The 14,866-nt window shown below is 32.3% G+C and overlaps 1 pseudogene; it reads right to left on the bottom strand.

The window, feature by feature from the left end:
* Positions 1-5,775: 5,775 nt before the first annotated feature.
* Positions 5,776-6,925, bottom strand: LOC143596452 (transcription factor DICHOTOMA-like; annotated as a pseudogene).
* Between the last annotated feature and the right edge of the window lie 7,941 nt (positions 6,926-14,866).

Below are 14,866 nucleotides of genomic sequence, written 5' to 3'. Positions count from 1 at the left end.
ATTATATTAAACATTGTTTGACTACAAGTGAAATATATTCATACATAAAATATATTCACAGTGAAGAAGAAAATGACTAGGATCAATGGAACAACATGTCAATCCAACCTTCTACATTTATTAAATTAAAACTTGGAAACACTTTTCAAAATCCTAGCACTACAGAGCTTTTCTTTTTCTTTTCCTTTTTTTTTCTATTTTTTTTTTTTGTTTTTTTCAAATTTGGGCAACTTGGGTGTTATTTTTTTCCATGCATCATTGTTACTTCTTTAATAGCTTGTTTGGACAACTCGTGTTTGACATCTTGTTAAAATCTGGAAAATTATTGACAACTTTACTTGTATGTATATTGTATGTCATTTTGGACAACTTGTATAAAAGCCAAATGAGCCCAAACCGTAAAACCAAATCGGAACCAACCATTATTGACGGTTTGGTTTGGTTCAGTTTGAGAATTCTACGGTTTTATTTTGGTTTGCAAAAACCAAAAACTGTTACCAACGGTTTGATTCGTCGTTTGACATAAAATCGCGAAAATTAGACCATAAACACCCCTACTTATAATTCATGATTCTGGATCATGTAGGTTCAGGTCATGTTTATCCCTAATGGATCAACTGGTTAGACAAATAACTATCTTAAGGAAAATGTTATATAATAGAGGTATTTAAATATTTATGAAGTATAAAACTTTTAGTATAAAACATAGGTTCGATTAATCGGTTCGGTTTTTTAAAATGGATAACCGAACCTAAACCCAAAAATCAGTTTTTCGAAAAACTAAAAAATTAACCATCAGTTAATGCTTCGGTTCGATTTTTTCGTTTATTCGGTTTCGGTTCCGGTTCGGTTAATTCAGTTTTCTGCTCACTCATACTTAGATTATCCTGTGTATCACACGGTCTTAAAGCGAGTTCACAAATAAAAAAGGAAAATAGTAATTCACCTTTTAACAGAATTTCAAACCATTTGATCGTGTTCTTATTTGATTTGATTGAACGTTCAACAATTTGATTTTATATGCAAATCAATTCTTCATACAGGTCTAACATAATTCTTATTCTAAAATAAAAGGTACCTTGTGGTTTGTTTGTTTTCAAACTTTAAACACTATGGTTTGCTGATCTAAAGTTAGTCCCAATTGTTTTGAGCTATTTTTAGTTCAGTTCAGATTCACAGTTAACCAACCCGTTATAACTTTAAAATCGATTAATCGAATCTGTTGGTTATGGTTATCTATTAATCGACAACTCAGTTTCGGTTATGATTTTGGCCAAAACGTACACCCCAAAATGCTATTGTAATTTGAAACTTGATTTTCTAATTCGCACAGAATAAAAAGAGATTATAAATAACATATGAATAGTACTTCACTTAGCAGTTGGCACTCCATCACGCAAAAATCAAGTAACTACCAATCAAATCTTCTTTCTGTAACTCAAAACTTTTATTCTGACATTTAGATTTCGTCTTCTTTTAACGGTGTTCTGGAAAACAGTTAACAACACTTGAGAGCTAGCCATACATTCATTCATGGCGGCCAAATTGTGTGACAACAGTAACAGTAATAAGGCGTTTTGATCTTTCTTTTCATTGTGCAGTTGATTTGTTTGTCTCTCCGGCCATAAAATTCAGAAGACGTTACTGGATATTATTTTAATGTTGACAGGACCAATTAATTCCCTGAAAGTCAGTTATTACATTCATGTCTGTCTCTCTTATCTTTTAACTCCTCAACAAGTCATGTTCCCCATCAAATTATTAGATTGGGTGCAAATCACTTCTGTGTCTGCTGATGTGTGTGTCATTAGTTTCCACTTGACATATGTTTCTCAACAAAAGAAAATTAAAATAAGTTAATACCTTGTCTCTTTTATTATCAAAGCTTTTTGCACTAATTATAATACTACAACTTCAAAATTTTAAAGAGTCTAATTACATCTCCTCCGTTATTTTGTATCATATTATTTCATTAAAAATAATTTATCAAAATTTATCTCTTATTTTAAAAAAACCTTTTACATCACATACCATTTTTATCTTTATGTTACTTAAAAACTCATATTCATTTTTTATACACTCACAATAATTTGACAAATGATAATCGTAGATTTTCATATTTGAAAAGCCACTATAACGAATTTTCCAAATATATGGTGGGATAGAAAAATGATGAAGGATTGAAGGGAATATAGTTTAGTTGTTTTTTTTTTAATTTAAATATATGTAAAGAATTGATGGATAAAATATGAATGCTCTTAATAATTTGTTATATTATATAATACAAACAAGAAGTTTGGTGTCGTAAAGTCCCCAAAGTCTCGATTGGGCAACTTTACGGCACCGTATTGGTCATTTTTGGTTTGTTTTAGTTTCGGTCCGTAATAAACGCCACGAAAAGCGACCGAATGTAAATTTTATTTTGTTTTGTTTTAGTCCCGATATCGTAACGAACATGATGGAAACCTGCCAAAATCGAGTAGACTCAACGAGCTTTGTTTTAGTTCTAGTACCGTAACAAACGTAACGAAAATCGAGAGAATGTTGATTTTGTTTTTTTGAGCTCCGGTAAAGTCACGAATGTGACATAAACCAGCCGAATTTGTGTAGACTCATTGCCTTAATGCCCATGATCAATAACGATCGGGTTTTACCAACGCCCGAGTTTTACCGGCTAACGCCACCCATTGGCCCACCTCAAATTTTATCATTTTATTTTGGTTTTAGTTCTGGTACAATAACACACGTAACCGAAACTAACCGAATTCGCATCGACTTACTGCCTCAACACTTTTGACCGACAACGCTTGAGTTTTACTATTACCGTTGCGCCAGTAAAACACTAGTTATTAATAGTTGTTGCACGTTAAATGTTAGCGTCTCCAGATTTTTTTAAAAAAAAATGAACCTTTAATTTGTCAAGGACAATCGGTTGAACCTTCTTCTTTTTTATTGGTTTTTATGCATGTTCTAATAAACATTGAGGATTTTAATATTAAAAAAGGAAAAGAAAACATATGTTTTTTTTTCTTAAAATCCTACACCTTAAAATACGATGACAATTTTTTTTATACAATTTCTTATAAACATAATCATACTACATAACAGAGTGAACGAGTTTTAGTGAAAAGAAAACTTTCCAAACATACTAATTCTAGGCTCTACTTAATTGAAACCTAAAATAAACGAAATTAATTAACCGTAAAAGTTGTGGACCTTATGTGAGCTTGAGGCCCAAGGTTCAGTTTATTTTATCATACCTTGAGCTGTTGAACTTATTAAACACGATATTGCGTAAACGTTATGTGACTTTTTATTAATAATAAATGAGAGCATAATACAGACTAAAATGAAACTCTTGATGGGTTTATAAAAAACACCAAAATCTTAATTTTACTCAAAACAAGGAAGCAATTAATTACTATATTATACAAACTTTATCTTAAACATTAATATAAACATAAACTAAACTTAAACGTACTCTTAAGGAAACTAAATTGCCCCTCAAACTCCTTAAAAACCGACGTTAAGATTTTCTACACCATAATTATACTTTTCATATTAATCATTCGGGTCTTTCAAGTTAGTATTGCATCAAATTTTAGACGAGCCATCCTTGATTATGCGTATATTGGTTTATCAAATACCACCAAATCAAATCACTACATGAGCGAACGTCGTTATGCGTATCAATGATCTGGTTCTCAACACTATATATATAACAAGAAATATTGACCACACCAAGCTAGAGTCACTTACAGGCTTAATGTCGGTATTCAGTAGAACACAAATCGCGATTGATCAAATAACCCTTGATTGTCTCTTTTCATTAATGAAATCAGAATACAAAAAACAAAAGAAAAAACACGACTACTTATCTCAAACCCTAAACTTGAATAGACCCCGATACACGTAAAATAAAATGCCTAAAGACTAGGAATCAAACACATTACTTGCACTACTGCACTAATAATACTGATTAGTTGGTGCTTTACTGTTTTATATAGTGGTTTAATCCTTAAACCTTTTTTTCTCTTGTACAAAGAAAGGTAAAATGATTTTATTTCTTTTTTTCTTAACTTATCAATTAAATCTCTAAATTTTATCGGTCTTCTTTTAAAATCAACCACTTGTATGTAGGTTGAATAAGACAATAAGTTGAAAAGATTAAACCATTGCATAAAAAAATTAAGAGACATAACCATTTATTTTGTTATAGTGGTTGGACTATAATTATCAACATAAAACTATATATTACATACAAATTAAGGTTATAGTAAGATCAAACATTCAAATTATGAGCTCTTTCATAAATCTGCAAGAGATACATTAAACGTACAACCTCCTCAGCAGTGCATGGATGGATATCATTAAATCAAAAAAATGCTCAAACTTATCCTTTTATTTTTCAGTGGAAAAGCGAAGATGTAAAATTACAATAGGAGTTAAATGTTTATAACAAGATCGAAGTTAAGTGGGTTAAGCAAAGATTGCATGATGAACCCAAATGGTTATCACTATGGAATGTCTCTAAACTATTTCCTTGCAATGCGCATGTTCTGATGTCCGGCCATTCAAACTCATTAGACTAACTTTAACAGATATAATTAAACTAACTTCAACAGATATAATGCTACAATTTTAGAATCAAGTACCTATTATGACATCCTGAGCCTGATAACCAATTTATAGACGTTTTCTGAATCAGTGTCATAAACGACATCTTGTGGTAATTGGATTTACTGACAAAACTCAAAAGTCACAAAATGAAAAATTGGAACAAAATCTACTCGAGTTAACAGGTGTGGAGTATACACTTTATCAAGCCAATTCTGATTTTAAACACCATATGTATCCTCAAGTGTTTTACAAGACAATTAAGGCCCTTTAATATTGGTGAGTTCCAAAGGACCACAGTGCACTTGTTGCGTTTGCAACGAGACCCGACAAGGCTCAGGACCTGATCCCCTAGCTTTCAATTTGCCTTAAAGAAACTATGATGGAAATATTTCATATATACATGGCTAGTTATAAGTTGCATAATAATGATCATTGGGAACTAACGAATATCACTAGTGATAACTGAGATCAGGGGCAACTATGATCAGTCCCAACTATGCATCAACACTAACAAGTTGCTTCACAGGTGAGTTAGGTTGATCAGTGGCAACTCAGACTAGTGGTTTTACTTATGGAATTTTTTTGCTGAAGATTTTATCTTTCATCGATTATAACCGAACTGTCTTGCTATTTCATGATGTGCTGCAATGTTTCTTCCAAATCGTTGAAATGGTTCAATCCGTCTATAATGGATTCATTTGGTTTTAAATACAAATTACAATTTCGATTTCATATAGAAAACATCATCATTGTTTGCATCATGATGTTTTAAACATCTGAAATGCATAATATAACCTTGATAGTTAGGAGTCAATACTTTATAAGACATTTAAGGCATAGATCATCCAGAAAATGGAGCTAAATAACGATTGTTAAATCCTTACATGCAATAAATTAAAGATCTCAATTAATCAAGTTCGTTAATATTTAGTCACAATTATGGGCTTACATCTTTGAACTCCAGATGATCCATCAAATATTCTTGGTGGAGATCACAATCTTCTCACTCAACCTAGATTCTGTTATCCAAACAAATATACAACAATCACTTTGATCAAGCTTAATCCAATTCGGTAAAAAGTAGATATGTGTGTCAGTAGGTGAACAGCTATTAATATACCTGATCTTGTGAATCTAGACACGGCTGCTTGTGAACTAATCCAAATTTAGCAAACGTATGTACTTGATTTGGGAGCTTAGATCATTTGGCACAAGAACATTGTGCTGATAGCCATACAACACAGAAGATGACATAGGGACTTTTGGTTTCATAATTGACTCACCAGTCCTTTCATTATAATCCTTTTTTGATTCAATCTGACTCCAAAAGCTTGATTGTTGTGTTACATTTGATGGACTTAGAGAATGGAAGCAATCACGCATAACATTCTTTGACTCTTTATCAAGCTTTTTAGTTTGCAATTTTTCTTTAGTCCTTTCCCTAGCTCTTGCTCTCGCCTCAGCCCTTGAATGATTCATGTCAACTACAGATCTATATTTTCGCTTCTTTTTTCCGTCTACACACTTGGGTGCTGGTTTCTTCTTTTTCCCTTTATCTTCGTCATCTGATCTTGTCTTGAGGGTTTCTTTGAAAAACAACTTCGCATTTATCAGTAGCACCAGGAGATGAACAGTGTTTCATTTCCTCAACCAACTCCTTAATTGCGGTTTTCGACTTGGTGAAGAGCCAATCAAGGGTTTTGCTTGCTTTGTCAAACCCTAGTAAATCTTGAAGATAAAAGAACTTTCTTGCAACATCAATGGACATTCTGACCCTCCTATCTCTAGGGCCTTGAGCTGTGTGGATCTTGCTGTGCCCGTCTTTCTTCATGTTTGGGACCTTTTTCTTAGAGGGATAAATTACTGACTCTAAAAGATTACTGTTGTCATCAGAATAATGAAACCCTGATCCTTTACAAGGCTGCTGATGCTGAGGAGGAGGAGCAAGAGTGTTGTATGCATGATAAAAACAATCTCCATTGACAAACTGGTAGTTATGGTGGTGGAGGTGGTGGTGATAGTGGTGATGGTTGAAGTGAACACCGTCTTTTTCAAGGTCAAAGAAAGAGGTGGAAGGAGGAAATACATGGATGGAAGAAGGAAGCTGTTGAACATGGTTTGAGGAAAACATCGAATATTTTAGAAACAAATACTGGAAAATATTAATAATTAATTGAGAAGTTCTGCCATAGGTTGGTTGATACTTGATTCAAGTCTATGGAGGCTAGTTTGAATATGAAGATTTCCTCACCTTCTAATTTCTTTGCATCTCCCCTTTTAGGGCACAATTTAAGTGCTCGTTTTTATTTCCTAAAATGCTAAAAACCTTTTTAGTACTTTAGCCTAAAAGGACCACAATGGCATGTATCGAAATGAAATACAATAATTAAATATAATAATATCCAGTAAAATTATTGGTAGAGTCTCAAAAGAGTAGGATAAATGCATATCATACATTTATCCCAAAAGGTAGAGATACTACGTTTAAAGGGTACTCCAAACACCATACATAGACATGAGCGGTATATCATGAATGAAATGTGTATTCTATTTTCTAATTCCGCCGTGAAGCAATGAAATTTCAAACTTCTTCGACGATAATGAGGACTCATGATTCATACGTTATCTAGATCTAGTCTTATAATTATAGTCGAATATGGTCAATTAGGGTTACTATGTGTTACTGTGTATTTTAAGATAACAATTGGACAGAGTTTGGACACTTGATCTTACATAAATGATTGATTTGTTAATTAGAATATAGATTACAAACTATATGTAGTTCATGCTCATTCTCTAAGCATACTTAGCGAATGCCATCACATACGCTACACCATTCGCTAACATCTATAGCGAGTGGCCTCTAATAAACTAAACCATACACTGACATATCCAACGTATGGCCTACACAGCTCAAACCCCCATTCGTTAGACAAACCCTAGCGAATGGGCTTTCCATAATTACATTTTAGTCCCTAGACTATTACAAAAGACCAAAACTAGGTAAGCAAAGACCGAGACGACTTAATATGCATCAACAACCCCCCCCCCCCCTCATCTCGTGATTTGTCTTTATCACTTCAAAAAGCGCTTGGTCTTCCAATCCGCCCTGCAGTTGATTCCAAAAGCAAAACAAGTTCTTACATCACGTTGAAACTGCATTGCAAGCTTGTTATCTTTGTTGTTAGCCCATCTGATCTGATTCTTGAAAAGCACATGAATATCACCCTCAGACAGGTTCACAAGCCATGTCGGATCAAAGATTCGAATAAATCTCACACAATCTCCTATACCCATCACAATCACAGCTTTACCCGTCTTATCATATTGTAGTACCACCGGTTAAAATCCTTACGAAAGTCATGTATCATGATGATAAAAAAGTATTTTGGATTGATTTTGGTTCTAGCTAAGATGTAGTACTTTGAGTCTAGTTTCTATAAAGATAAATTATGTGATTTTTGAACGAGTTTTGAATAATGCTTATGAATTTACAAGTGCATGTGTCAAATGTTTTAGGGATTGATTCACTGACCAGGATTCCTGATATCATAACTTTCTTGTGACAAGTTCAAATGGGTTGGTTCTACTTCTTCAACTTGATATTTTGAGTTAGGCATTGGCCTTGCTCAATTTTGTTGAGTATTAGAAACTTAACCAAATCAAAACTTTATATTGCACATTAAATGAGTTGTTGTCACCTTATGGTGTTAGTAGAAATTTCTTGATTTTTATGTGTATTGGAAAAATATAGGAAAAATTGTTTTAAAAACCTAAGATATGTGGTATTCTTTGGTAAAATTTTATAACAAAACTTTACGATTTGGTTAGTTAATAAAATCTGTATGCGCATGTCAAAATCTGCCATTACAATATAAATCATATTATGAATTTGTGTTAAACGATGGTACGTTTGATCTATTGGTTTATACTTGGCTAACAGTTCATTTTAGAACTTCATTTAAACTATTGAAATTAATGTAATCACTAACAGGTTATCGGGTTAAACTTGTTTGCATATGTGAGTCATTACGTGAACTCTAGGACGATGAGATTGTTGGCCACTTTTTTTTGGTCAAATTGCATGAACACACGCACTTATGCGATTACTTGTAATACGTAACCGTTAGTGCGAAACCTGGTTTATATTTGCTATTTATTTTTGCACGCAAATCTAAGGTAAGTTTCACGACCTCTCTCTTTTACATATTTTCTCGATGGAGGAAACATGTACACAAATATTGAGTTTGTAATACGGTATTATTACATGTGTACTATAGTGTACACACTACAAAACTTGAAAGTCCTTACACTCTTGGACCGTTAATATACGGTGTATAATGAGGAAGTTTCAGTAGCACTACTAGATTTGACGAACCCCACCCAGTTTAGTCGCGCTAGCACGACCGGGAGTCGAAAACGGGTGTAAATTGTCCTAACACATTGCCATTGTTTGGTAAGACATGGCTAAAGATAAATAAACTAAACAGTCAGCTTCGGTTGTGAAACACTATTAGTAGCATGCACATAGATTGGATATAGGGGTGTTCATCGAGTCAACCCGATCGGGTTTCAGGTTTATCGGGTCGAGTTAGTCGGGTTTCCTTAAAAAATATCTAACCCGAAACCGACCCTATTAAGGTTCGAGTTGGTCGGGTTCGGGTTATTCGGGTTTCTGGTTAATCGGGTAGGGTTAGTCGGGTTAATCGGGTTGACCATGCTACTTTATAATTTTAAATTGATTATTGTGTTTATAACTTGTAGGCTGCAAAATTTATCGTTCCATATAATTTTTAATTTCTTTTATAAGTAGTTACGTTATTTTTACATATAGGCATGTCTATGTTCGTTCATTTAACTTTAAACGAACACGAACATTTAATCAAACAAATATGTGTATTAATGTTTGTTGGTTAAAAAATAAGCATGTTCATGGTCATTTATGTTCGTTTATTAAAAATCTAAACAAATAGCTCACAAACATAAATGAACATATTTAACAAAGATAAACGAACATGAAGGAATATATATGCATATACATTAACGAACACATACATAAACGGACATAAATGAACGCATTTAAATAGACACAAACAAACAAATATAAAACATATTAGGGTGATACAATTTCTTAATGCAAATAATAATTAATAATTATCTTTATCTTTAGTATATACAAGTAGGTACCCGCGCGATGCGGCAGAGCAATAATACGCAATGCAATATTCAATTTTGTTAAATTATATATTGGCTCGAGATTTACTGTAATATTTTTAGATAAACTCTATTATTATTCATTGTTTTAAGATTTAACCAATATTAGATTCATTTGGTTTGTAAATTCAAACCAAGTACACAACTCATCTAAACCAAAAATATGCATATATAAATTGTATACAACTCAGCACAGAACTCTTGTAAACAATAACTCCCCCGTTGTGTCTTATGTTGACCATTTCTTGTTTTGTTGTCCGCAAGTTCGTGTCTACGTTCTTCAAAAATACACATTATGATACTTCTTTTTCAAATATGTACAACTTTATCATCCACTGCCTACACCATTTCCATTAAGGTTTGCTAATTAATTTTGACCTGTTCATATAGAAATGGGTTGTAACCTACGAAACATCAAACTTAATCAGATCATGTGTATTATCGAATACTTAAAACATAATATGTAACCAACATAACTCCGTTTTTTGAGTTAAATAGGATGTGCTAGTGTTCATCTGTGACACAACTTTCACGTCCATGTGTCAACCCACAAAGAGGTTTGTTTTAACGATCGGGTTCAACCCGTCAACACGCAGAGTCTTTTTAAGGAACCCTAACTTTTTTTATGGAGCTAACTAACAATTTTATTAGCATAATTACCTTTATTGAAATAATCTGTATTGTGTTAAAAGAGATTCATTTTAGCAATATTGTCATGTTCTTGGACAACCTATTCAGCTTACGGCACAAACAAAAAAAATTAATGATATTATTTAAGACAAACTTAATTAAACGAATGTTAAAAAGAAATAGCATGACGTACCTATTATGAAAAAGGAAACGTGACCTGCAATGTGAACATAAGTTAACAATGACTCTGCAATGTAATGTGATATAGAATATAAGTAAAACATGATAAAACATTACAAAGGGCAAAATGGTAAATTTACTTTGAATTTTACAACCCTTGCTAGCAATCCGTTTTCACTTGAACTTATTTTACTCGCAACCCAAATTGTCCTGAACACGAATTAAAATGATGTTTTCCAAAACAACCTGTATTAAAATGTTGTTTTCTTTTAAACGACCTGAACTAATATGATGTTTTTGTAAACGACTCGTTCTTATCTGAACCCGTTTGACCCGTAAAACACAATTCACCATCTATAGTATAATGACACAGACGTGGCAAAACAGGCTAACGGACAAAGGGGTTCCAAACTTCCGACTGAAAATATATGAAAAATAATATTCTAACTTTTTAAATAAACGATTTACAACATCGTATACATTAAAATACATTAGGCGACTTTCAACCCATTTGACTCTTTTGTTCATACCAAAATCAACTAATTCAAAATATAAGAATATATATTTTGAGTTGTTCCCTTTAACGATAAAATAGAATAAAGATCATATGTTTATATATTAAGATTAGAAGACAAATAACCTGATTTACACGCTCACCAAAACTTAGCCAGTATCTTGATCACAACTAAAAGATCCAAGTGAAGCGTATTTCAATGCCGATTCAACAGCCACCTAAGACTTTTAAAATAAGCTTGTTTAATAAAAAAAATAGGATTGTTTAATAAACGATCACAAGCCCGAGCTTCAGTTATCAAGATTGAGTTGTTTTCCGAGCCTGACCAAGCCTATTATCATATATAAAACTATGATAAAAATAATAAAACTGATAGGAATTAATTGAAAACAAAATCAAATTGTTTCATATTTTGTTTTTAAATTAGTTATACATATAATAACAAAATCAGTCTTTGTATAAAAATAAACACACGTTTATTATATTACCTGCAAATCACATCGGGTAGTGTAAATGAAATCAAGTACTTTTGAAACTGTGCCTTTGGAGCAAACTCCCTGACATGCACTAATGTTAACAGATTTCTCTTCATGATCTGCAGTTTGTAGTAAACATTAACGGTTAACGAAATAATAACATTTGCAAATAAAAAAATAATCAGGTGACCAATACATTAAAAAAACAAAATTGAACAAAGCATACCCGAATATCATCCTGCACATTCTGGTCTAGTGCAAGCACGGCACACACGTGTTTAATGAATTCAAGTGCATGAGATTTGCCTTTTTCTCTGTTGTAAAGAGCACTAACTATTTTCATTAGTCCTTTTGTGAAGTCAGGTATAATCTGTAAAATAAATTAAAATACACGAGTTTATGATTAAAAAAAACAAAATACATGTAAATTCCACCAATACTAAAATTATTATTTTAACTTTGACCTGCTTCTGAATGTGTTTAGTCATGCGTGACTGGATACATTCAGCAGCTGCTGCAGTAATTGATGGAGTGCATGAGTCAGCAGCATCTCTTACGTTTGCTCTTTTGTTGGCTTGATCTTGTGCAAACTCCCACGGGCGGTACAAAAACTCAGAGACTATTAAATTAAAGTGATCCTATGAAAAAGAGATCAACTGGTATGATGGTATCAACTGACAGTTATATAATTGTATAATTTTTTGCATGTTAATGATAAGAAAAATGCCAATAATTCAATTACCTGAGTCTCATTATGCAGGTTTTCTGCAATATTCCAATGTGACGCTCTCGGCACTTTTGAGTCATCGTTTGTTTGATCTGATTTAGGTGAAATTCCACCATAGTTGTACTGTAGTATAAGGGTATAAATGTAATTTCCCAATCTATTAAAATATAGAGTACCAAAAGTTGATGTAAAGATGCAAGTTAGCTAACCTGATCCATGAATAAAAGTGAATGCCAGAATTGTGTGGGTTCAAACTCAATCAACTTAAATAAGGGGCTAAACCAAAAAAGAAAAAAAAAGTATATAAATATAAATAAATTTAATATTGCTTTAAAAGTTAAAAAAAATGCAAAGTACTAACATTTTCTTTAGAATTTCCAGTAAAGAATCACAGTAAGCTTGTGCAGCAGATAAGTCTGGCTTTCCGGTGTCGATTATCACTTTTGAATAATTGGCGAATATTATCGTGGCGCCTAATTTTCTAAATTCAGATAACAGTAGTGCAAGCACCTTTTGCATGACTTTCTGAAGCATTCTAAGAAGAGCTGGATCATGAAGTTTTGACCGTGGACTGAATTACAAGACAAAAGAAACAAGTTTTATAATAGCTACCCGGTTTGACACGTTGACTAATTTAAGTAGACCCAAATAACCAGTTGACTGATTTGAAATGACTCAAATCAATCCATTCTTTAACAAATGGGTCTTATTGCCACCATTAACACGCAAAGTGATGGAACCTGCAGAGCCATCTGTATAAATGTTGCAACATTTCATCAGCAAATATATTGCCTAATGAAACAGCATCAGCAAGGCATCTTTAAATCAATGTTCAGAGGGCACGAAAAGCGAGTACACATGGTGTGGCCTCATCCGAATCCGACAGCTCGTGTGAAGCAGAAGTCAAATCATGGTCGAACTCTAATAGCAAAGCATTAACAGCCAGATTGTGAATCTGCACACATTAGAAAACTATTGCTTACAAATCTTGGATTTATTTATGTAGATTAAAGTTTACGTCAACAGATACCTTATATACTCTTCATCCCCCCTATGGATATAGATAATGATTATATAACGTTTATTTTAAAAGTCTTAAATTTGGGCTTTCTGAGTGTCAAATGAGTAATCATTTAAGTTCTACACCAATGACTAAATTTTATTAAGAAATTGTATATTTGCATCAAACAATGTTAAATATCCCTATAAATGAAATAAGCATAATGAAGATGAAAAAAAAATATAACAGATCAAAGCTAAACATGGGAGATGAGCATGTTAATCACCGAAGATCATGGTGGATAAAATGTAACCTGCCCATTTTTTGGAAAAGCATAAACAAGGTATAGTGTCATCATCAAAACTCTTAATTTTAAGAGTTTTTGGTGAAATTACTCTCTTGCCCTTTCTATCTACCTATCTAATAAAACAATGGGTTTTCAAACAACCCTTTTTTATAATTAACCAGGAGCCTTTAAAGTGCCACATGACAACTCCTAAATTTATTCAATTAAATTTAATAATCCAATATTATAGCTTAAATCAAACTATACTTCAAATTCAAATTCACATCTAGCATCTGACGGCAGATTCAATCAAACCTTCTAACCCTAGCAATAGCTTATTCAATCAAACCTTTGTAATCACTACCGCTATGTTTAGTGCTTCGATTATGCAATAATCAATCATGAAGAAACGTTTAATCGATATCTTCTACAAAGTATGTAATATAATTCATTTTACCCTAATTCTTCCTTAATAAACTTTGTTACTATGTTTGAAATGCATTCATGGATGTTTATTTAAAGGCTAATCAATTATAGTTATTGAAAGTCTAAACAAATTTTGTAGTTTTTTTTTCCTGATTCAATGATTCCAAAATAAAGTTTGGTTTGTTTGTATGATGTTTTCTGAATCAATTTTAAAAAAATAGTATGTTTTCTTACAAACAACTGTTTCAGTATGCGTACAATAGATCGAATCATGTATTTTGCTCTTTCTTTTGACGGGTCAAAATGGCAAGCTTATTTAATATGCTATTTTTTTTTTGTGTAGCATCTATTTCAATGAAAACTTGAAAACCGTCTAAAGATTTATAATCTTAAAAGTTTTTTCAACAAAAATTTATTTTTAATTTCTTAATGTTTGGTTTGGTCCTTTTTATACTTTTTTATTCAGTTATTCTTTAAGAATGCGTGTGTTTGCAAAGATTTAGGAACAAGGACATAATCCTAACTCCTAAGGTATGACTACTCTGTTAGTTTGTGTTATTTTACAAATTCTGAATTTGTTGTCATGCTTTAAAAATTACAACTGTGATTTATTTAACAAAAACAACATATTATGTATATTCTTTCAGAGGAATCTACTTTCATATCATTTTTTAATTAGATATTTAACCGTTTGACATGTTAGAGATATAACATAACCCAAATCGATATGTTTCTAATGTGCATGTCATAAGGTTGAAATTAGTGAACAAGGGCTGTTTTGAAATTTTACTAC

This window comes from Bidens hawaiensis, unplaced genomic scaffold, assembly GCF_021521415.1.
Source record: "Bidens hawaiensis isolate Kalapana, Puna unplaced genomic scaffold, B.hawaiensis_p1.1 tig00046434_1, whole genome shotgun sequence".
Taxonomy (NCBI): Eukaryota; Viridiplantae; Streptophyta; class Magnoliopsida; order Asterales; family Asteraceae; genus Bidens; species Bidens hawaiensis.
This window is presented reverse-complemented; position numbering and strand designations above follow the sequence as displayed.